Source organism: Labeo rohita, chromosome 22, assembly GCF_022985175.1.
Source record: "Labeo rohita strain BAU-BD-2019 chromosome 22, IGBB_LRoh.1.0, whole genome shotgun sequence".
Taxonomy (NCBI): domain Eukaryota; kingdom Metazoa; phylum Chordata; class Actinopteri; order Cypriniformes; family Cyprinidae; genus Labeo; species Labeo rohita.
Genome location: NC_066890.1, coordinates 57,856,723 through 57,866,382, shown reverse-complemented (window position 1 = coordinate 57,866,382; position 9,660 = coordinate 57,856,723). Strand labels below are relative to the sequence as shown.

Sequence of the window (9,660 nt, the reverse complement as noted above, 5' to 3'; positions counted from 1 at the left end):
CTGAGCAAACAGGAGGTTAAAGAGCTAGCTGTCTGGTCCAGTCATAACAACCTGGAGCTTAACACGCTCAAAACAGTAGAGATGACAGTAGACTTCAGGAGGAACCCCCCTGCACTCCCCCCTCTCACCATCATGGACAGCACTGCAATGACAGTGGAGACATTCAGATTCCTCGGCAACACCATCTCTCAGGACCTCAAGAGGGACATTCACATCGATGCAATTGTCAAAAAGGCCCAACAGAGGCTGCTTTTTCTTCACCAACTGAGGAAGTTCAACCTGTCTCAGGAACTACTGAAACAGTTTTACACTGCCATCATTGAATCCGTCCTCTGCACCTCAATAACTGTCTGGTTCAGCTCAGCTACCAAATCTGACCTCAGAAGACTGCATCAGACAGTCCGGACTGCTAAGCGAATTATTGGTACAACCCTTGCTACTCTCCAAGAACTGGCTGGCAAAATCACTCTGGACCCCTCAAATCCAGCACACTCCCTCTTTGAGCTGTTGCCGTCTGGTCAACGCTACAGAGCACTGAGCACCAGAACAGCCATGCAAAGGAACAGTTTCTTCCCTCAATTAATCCATCTCATGAACACTTCACAATAAACGTGGAACACACAACACTATTATACATTCATTTATCCAGTTATTTATTTAACACACATACTTATTTATACTTCAAATTTGTACCTTACGTACATAGTAAATTGTTTATTTTGTATATTGTAAAGTTATTGCTATTTTGCACATTGTCTATCTTGTATAATTAGGGCCCGAGCCCTAAAAAGACGAAGGCCCTATTGATCCCCTAAGGATTATTAGGGCCCGAGCCCTAAAAGGGCGAAGGCCCTATTGTTCTTCTAAGGATTATTAGGGCCTGAGCTCTAAAAGGGCGAGAGCCCTATTGATCCCCTAAGGATTATTAGGGCCCGAGCCCTAAAAGGGTGAAGGCCCCTTTTGTTTTTCTAAGGATTATTTATTATTATTATTAGGGCCCGAGCCCTAAAAGGGTGAACACACATTGGAATCTGCGGTCATTAGGATGCCGCAGAGACTGGGACCCGGGCGTGGCACAGGGGCTCTACAGCGCCCCCTGGAACACCTTCCGAAAACTTGATGTATATCCCACACATACTTGCACGTATACTTATGAAACTCGGAACACATATAGATCTTACTGAGCCGAACAACTAGCTAATCCCAACAGGAAGTGAGTTATTCAAGGCTGTTTAAAAAGCACATGCTCTGGAATTTGATATACTCCTCTGAGGCCTTTAGACCGACGGCCACCAAACTCGGTCAGTATAATCTCAAGACATTGGGGATGCTAAATTGCCAAGGGATTTTTGATATTTCGAACGGTTTGGCCGTGGCAAGGCGACGAAATTATGGCGAGAAATGAGAAACAGGAAATGGCTAATAACTATTGCACACATTGACTGATTCTGATGAAACTTCAGGAGTTTGTTCATTCTGTGATGCCGATCACATAGGTGTGACTATCAGTAGACAAAGTTATAGCACCACCAACTGGCAGCAGGAAGTGTGTCGTTTTAAAAATGCTTTTAAATCAGCCTCTTAATTTTACTCAATTTGCTTCAAACTTCATCAGAATAATGTCAAAACACAGCCGATGAGAATCTGTAAAGGTACATTCAGAATCTGTAAAGGTACATTCGTTTCCATTTGTTTCCTGTGTTTTTGGGGCACTTAATAAGCTCAGATTTTCATGAAACTCAACACACACATCGGTATTAATGATAGTTAGACACTGGCAAAGGTTAGTTTTAGCTACAGACACCAAAATTGGTATGTATATTGGTCTCATCAAGCCGGACAACTTTCTAATTTACACCCATTAGCTGCGACCAACAGGAAGCTTGCTATTTTGATTTGATTTGAATGTGGATTTTTGGAAAAATCAGGCTATAAATAAATTCATACTCCTCCAAGCAGAAATAAGTAGTTCACACCAAACTTTGTCAACATGATGCCAATATACTGAAGATGTTAAATTGCGAGCAGATTTGGGATATCTTGAACGGTTGATTTATGGTGATTTATTAAAATCGCAGTATTAAAAATTACTGTAATTTTAAAATGCAGCATCCAAACACTTCAAAAAACTTTACATACATAGAACTACTCATTCTGAGAAATAAATGCTTAATTCTATATAAAATTATCAACAAAAAATATAAAAATTAAAAAACTATTAAACATCTGTGCCCGGTTGCATAAAGCATCTTAAGTGTAATTTTCCCTTAAGATCGCCCTTATGTTTCCCTTACACTTAAGGGCGTTGCATAGAATATCCCTTAAATGTTACTTAAGGGTTTCTTTAGTTGAAACATCATAGACCCTTAGAATTTCTATTAAGTATCCCTTAAGTGTTTAAGTGTTGCATAAAGCCCCTTAGCTGTCATTTCCCTAAGTACAACATAAGGTATGGAAAATGTCACCTTAAGTGTTACACAGCGCGCTGATTCAATCCACGATCGTCCTCTTTATATGTTAAACAGATTTTAATTTAGGCATTTATTCACATATAACCATTGATTAAATTACATTCACACATAATACCTCAAACATGAGTCCGTCACACACGAGAACAAATTTATATTCTATATTTTATTCCTGTATTTTCCTACGTATTACCTGGAGATGACTTACAAAAACACACATAAACCGTATATTGTCGCTGTTACGATGTATGTGCGTAGATGCACTGGCTTTTCAACATCTTATCTTCAACCTCTGTCAGAAGGTTGCTAGGCAAAGATCCACAACAGTTTGGGGTCTCACACATCGATTTATTCCACAATTAGTTACATGTAGATGTGTTTGTGTGTGTGTGTGTGTGGTTTCTGAAATAAAAGAAAAAGGCAAATTGCTAAAGGCAATCAAATAGGAGTACTCGTTTACATCACGATAACAACATGATCCGACTGTAAATACTAGTATGATGATACAAGTATCTTAGGAGATCCATATCAGCATCACTGATATATGTATTTACAGTAAACGTAGATCTGCAGAGCGTAAATATGGTGTATTTGTACACGTCTGTGAATCGAACTCTCAGAACGTACATAACTATCGAGTTAAACAACAGTATAACATTAAATCTGCATACATGAGTCTACACATACCCATACACATTTCTTATAATGTATATTTATGTAAACTTACGTTTTCATGAACGCACACACATTAAACAAACAACGATGTCGCAGCAGAACGGTGGTCTGAACTTGTCTGGGCACGTCTTTGACTCCACCCACACGAGCTGCACTTCAAATTAAAAGTTCAACAGGGATTTTATACAGTCGCAGTCGTGTGTTTATTGTGTTTACGTTTCAGTTTAGCTGCAGCGATTACTGCTGTATTCCATCATAACACTTTTATGAATCCGGATTGGACTTTCAGTGCAAGAGCGCCCTCCGGCTTCGAGTATGAATGAAACATACACAACATGAGAGTGTTCAGCGCTTCATAATGTTCACATCATTTTATGACTGCTGTAATAAAAAATATTTCTCATAATTGCTTTTGTTAGTGTTTTACATTACTTATTTTCATAGACGTAATAATACCAAGGATGAACACAAGATGACCTCATAGGATAAGAAATCTTTTTAACTCTAATCCTGTCTCAGTCTCATTGTATCACAATGACTTTGCATTTTGTATAGCATTTTGATTTTAACCCTTTCATTGCTGTGACACTTCAATCCAAACTGGTACAGGGATACTGTTAATGCATGTGCCCGCTGGGCACCGTTTTTCTGATGACACCAGGGTTGCGGGCGAGGACCCGTCATCGCTGCTTGCAGCTATGTTTCTTCTTCCGACTTATTTTTTGTCAAAGTTTTGGGGGGTTTTGGGGCCCTTAACATGCTCAAAAACTCTTGAAAATTGGCACACACCTTGGAATCTGCGGCCATTAGGGCCAAGCAGAGACTGGTATACGGGCGTGGCAAAGGGACTCTACAGCGCTCCCTGGAATTTGGAGTGCCATATATCACACATACTTGCACTTACACATATGAAACTCGGTACACATATAGATCTCATCAATCTGAACAACTTTTGCTATGTCATTAGCTCATCCCAACAGGAAGTTGGTTATTCTGGTTTTGTCAAAAATGCATGCTCTGGAATTTGATATACTAGTCCTAGGTGTTTTACCCAATTGCCACCAAACTCGGTCAACCTGATCTCAAGATACTGGGGATGAAAAATTGTGAGGGGATTTTTGATATCTCGAACAGTTTGGCTGTGGCGTTAAAATTATGGCGAGAAATGAGAAACAGGAAGTGCCTAAACTTCAGCAGTTTGTTTGGCTTATTGACTATTAAAAGTCAAAGTTGTAGCGCCACCGACTGGCAACAGGAAGTGTGTCTTTTAAAAATGCTTTGAAATCACATGGTTATTTTTACCCGATTTGCTTTAAACTTCATCAGAATAATAAAGGGGTCATTGATACATTAAATGCTGTTGCCATGGCAATGTGTCAAACTTTAACATTTGCTTCCTGTGTTTTTGGGGCACTTAATAAGCTTAGATTTTCATGAAACTCAACACACACATCAGTATTAATGATAATTATACACTGGCAAAAGCTCATCAATGGGTGTGGAGGAGGCGCTCTATAGCGCCACCTTTTGTCAAAAGTGGGGTGTTAGTTTGAGCTACAGACACCAAACTTGGTATGTATATTGGTCTCATCAAGCCGGACAACTTTCTAACTTACCCCCATTAGCTGCGACCAACAGGAAGTCTGTTATTTTGATTTGAATGTGGATTTTTGGAAAAATATAGCTGTGTATGAATGAATACTACTACTACAAAAAACAATGAATTTACACCAAACTTTGTCAACATGATGCAAACATACTGAAGATGTTAAATTGCGAGCAGATTTGGGATATCTTGAATGGTTTATGGTGATTTATTAAAGTAGCAGTAAAAAAACATAACCGTAATTTTAAAATGCAGCATCCAAACACTTCAATTTTTTTACATACATAGAACTAGTCATTCTGAGAAATAAATGCTTAATTCCATTTATATAAAATAGTCTACAAAAAATAGAAAATTAAAAAAACTATTAAACATCTGATCTCACTCGAACTCTCTCACTCTAACTCTGTGTTGGGGGATGGGCTTTTGCTGTTAAGTGTGTGTGTTGAGTTTGTGCCTGGGTGGTTATGTGTGTGTGTGTGTGTGTGTGTGTGTGAGAATTAAATTTGAAATGTAACTTTATTTAACAATCATCTTTAAAAACAATTTTTCCAATCAAAAACAGCTACCCAACTAAAACACTCATGATTTTACAAAGCAAAAATTAAATCATTATCATAAATCATACAAAGAGCTCCATTACAACACCAAATCTTTTCAAAGGTAAACAAATCATTCATTTTTTTATACAATTTGTAATCAATTAATATTCTCGATTTCACCAAAGTTAAAAAAATCTCAGTAATGCTTTGACAAGGTTTTTGTTCAATTTTCTTCCTTCTACTTACATATATTGCCATTTTTGCCTGACCAATAATAAAATTCAGCAACTGACAAATATATTTCTTTTTTTTTGACTGTAATTAAACCCCAAAATAAAAAAATCCTCTCAGAAAAAGATTCATTAAAAACATGAAAAATTCCTTTTACAAAATCAAAGAAAGATATTAACCTAGAACATTGTACAAACATGTGAAAAATTGTTTCTCTTTGAAAACAAAAAGGACAATCATCAATGACTTCCACATTCAAAACAGAAACAAAAGAATTAACAGCTAAAATCCCATGAAGTATCCTCCATTGCAAATCACCAACTTTTCTTAATAATGGCGGTTTATATATAATTCTCCATTCAGGCTTAACATTCTCATCAAAACCAAAGAAAAGTCTCCACGGTGTATCTAATTTCCCAGCAAGATGATTCTTGTTAAAAACAATCACACAAACTCTATACAATAAATTCCCTTTGGAAGATAATAAGTCCAACCACTTTGAGCTCCACATTTTAAAAAGAAAACCTTTAAAACCATCCAACTTTGGTGAAAGCATTAGACAAGGGAAGAAATCTTTTTCATCAGGCACAGATACTCCAGAATAAAAGTCCTTTATCATTTGACTCTCTTCTACTGTAAAAGTAGATTTCAAAGTTGTTAAAAAAAAGGAGACCAATCTAATTGATCTGGTGCCTAAAACATGAGCCACCATTTCTACATTATCCAAATTCTGTCCAGCTAAATCCAATAATTGTCTTAGAATAACTACCTTTGATTCTTTAAGTTTAAAGCCCCAATTAAAAAAAACTGTTGTTGTCAGTAACATCAAAATGGGCTCCCAGAATTAAAGGTTCTTCTAGAAGCCAGTACAGTGAGTACGGGCTTTCAGATTTCTGAATGTGAAACAAACTCCAAACTTTAAAAAGACTCTTATAAAAAGATGGAAGAACAGACAAGTCCATTTGGGTTTAGTAGAAAGAGATGTTTGTCTAATCCCAAACCTCCATAATTTTGCTAAATAATACGGGCAACTGCTCTCCAACTGACATTTACTGCACCGTCTAGAAGTCTCTGCAAAAACTGTAACCGAAACGCGATAGAAACGGATTTTCTATAACTTTCCCAAAAATACTTAAAGGAATCTCTAAAAACACTATCATTCAATAATGAAATATTAAAATGCCAATAAGCACTTCTAGGTTTAATAGAATCCAATACAAAACTACATTGCACCATACTGTGATCAGAAAAACCTACTGGAATGATTGAGCAATTCTTAAAAATATTAAGATGGTATTTAAAACCATATAATCTGTCTAATCTGGCAAGAGAAGCCATATTATCTCTCATGTGTACCCATGTAAATTGCCTTGCATTTCCATTCAGCTGCCTCCAAACGTCACATAGTTCATTTTTCTTAATTAACTGAATAAGATGCTTCTGAGAGGCTCAATATGTGGGGTTCAATATGGTTTCTATCAATCATATCTTCTGTGCAGTTAAAATCTCCCCCCAAAAATAAATACTCTTCTTATGGACAACTTTGTAAAGTATTACACAATAAATCTAAAAAAAGGATTCTTTCAACAGGTGATGTTGGAGCATAGATGCAGATAAAAAATAGAACATAATTTTCAAAAACAGCTCTAACTTTAAGTAATCTTCCTTTTTCAACTTCATCCACCACATAAGAAAGTGGATTAAAACTCTTAGAAAATAATACAGCAACTCCTGCACTTGTTGAAGTGTTATGACTCAAAACAGTTAACCCCTCAAATTCTTTTTCCCAGTCTGCAGCATTCGCCCCATCACTATGTGTTTCTTGTAACATGAAGATGTCAAGCTTCTTCTGTTTCATTAGTTCATTTAACATTAATCTTTTTTTAAGATCTCTAGCACCATTCACATTCAGGGTAGCTAACCTGATTTCACACATAAAAAAGAAAAGAAAAGACGACTTTTCGATGTGGAAACAAAAACTAAACTACTAAGCATCATTTTTTTAATTTCTCCACATTCCTCACAATTTTCTTCAGTCTATATCCTTCTTTGTTTGTGAAGCATCCTTCAGCCATTAAACTTCTAGCTTTCTCAACAAATTGTGTTAGGTCAGGGAAGTACTCTTGCACACACACACCTCTCTTGTTCTTCGTTGACTTAAGGAGCATTTTTCTCTCCTCTGCATTATAACTACGACCAGAAAACTCATTTAGAGATAATGCCACACTTGAATCTGAAAACTCACTTTCACTTTCTGTTTCATTATCATCACTAAAGTTTAAATCAAGTTTCTTTAGAAGTTTCTTATTTTGAGACTTGTCACTCATTTTTTCTTTTTTGCAGCATTTTAAAACTCTCTGTTTCCGCCTCCATATCCAATTCCACACAAGCAATTTCACTACACTTCTGTGCACCCTGTGTATCATCACATCCAGTAGTACCACATTCTCTTTTCTTTTCAGAAAGTTTTAAATTTTTCTCATTAGAAATTGCAGTTTCAGCTGAATCATATTTTCCTACCTTTTCTGAGTCCACATCTGTCACAACAGTTTCTAAACCAAGCGTCTCATTGCAAGCAACCACTTCTGTATCTCTATGGGATTCATCCTGTACACCTGCACTCCGTAAATCTACACTACCTTTACTAGTGCTTGGATAGGAACCATCATCCCTTTTCTCAGTGACTCTCTTTTCTGGACAGTTGCGAATCAAGTGTCCTGTTTTTTCACAACCAAAGCACTTTGTTTTAGCAGTTGTCACAAAAATAATGTAATCAAAATCATCAACTCGAAAACTAAGTGAAAGATCCAATTCTTCATCATCCTGAACTATCATGTATACAAACCTCCTAAAAAAAACAATGTGTTTCAAAAGAGGAGAAGTCGTGCTGATCGGAATCTTTTTAATTGGGGAAACCAATTTTCCATAACGTGATAGAGCATTTGTTATTATCTCGTCACTGAGAAAAGGGGGAACATTGAATAGCGTGACTCTCTTCGAAGGCATCGAGAGGGGAAGAACAGAAACAAACTCGCCATCGATCACAATTCCCTTCTCAACTACTTCATTCACCTTTTCAACGCTACTAAGAAAAATCACTGTAGCGCTATTCATCCTAGACGCTGATAGAATACATTCGTGTCCTACAACCTCACCGATCGCCAAACAAATCTCCTCCACACTTACCGCTAACGCCACCTTAACCGCATGGCGCCGCGTAAGTGTGGACAAAACTCGAGTAGCCGGGGCCGTCATGCTTACTCCGGTAAAAAAAAAAAAAAAAACCGGTAGCACACGGCCCAATACTACACCAAAAAGTAACACTACCAGCAAAAAATATATATATGACCAAAGAGAGAGTAGAAGAAAGAGGCAGAAATCGTTCACTCACCACGCACTCGCTCAAGCCACTCAGTCCACTCACGCTCAACACCCGCACCGGAAGTGTGTGTGTGAGAGAGAGAGAGAGAGAGAGAGAGAGAGAGAGAGAGAGAGAGAGAGAGAGAGAGAGAGAGAGAGAGAGAGAGAGAGAGAGAGAGAGAGAGCATTTAAAGTGCACTATCCTAACTCTTCACAACATTTTACATATGGAAAAACAAGTCATTCTTAGGAAATGTTTATCATATTTTCAGAGATCGCAAAAACATTTAAAATATCACACATGTAAATTAGCAGATGAACATTATTATACCAAGGATGAAGGATGAACACAAGATGACCTCATAGGATAAGAAATCTACTATTACTTTTTATTAACTTAACACATCCTTAATGAATACAAAGTATTGATTAATTAAAAAAAAAAAAAAAAAAAAAAAAAAAAAACATACTAACCCCAAACATTTGAACAGTATTGTACTATTAAAAAGGATTTATATATTTTAAGTAAATGCTGTTCTTTTTTTTTTTTTTCATTAAAAAATTCTGTAAAAACAGTATCACAGGTTATATATATATATATATATATATATATATATATATATATATATAAACATAAGCAGCACAACTGTTTCCAAAATTGATAAATCAGCATTTTAGAATGATTTCTGAAGGATCATGTCACATGTGACAGTGAAGATGATGCTGAAAATTCAGCTTTTTCATAGCAATACATTATATTTTAAACTGTAAACAGAAA

General features: G+C 36.6%; 1 protein-coding gene across 1 annotated transcript in view; it reads left to right on the top strand.

Annotated features, from left to right (window-relative positions):
• The window catches only part of LOC127153746 (uncharacterized), a 242,600-nt gene that overhangs the window by 162,038 nt on the left and 70,902 nt on the right, over positions 1 to 9,660 (top strand). The gene's annotated exons all lie outside the window — the stretch shown is intronic.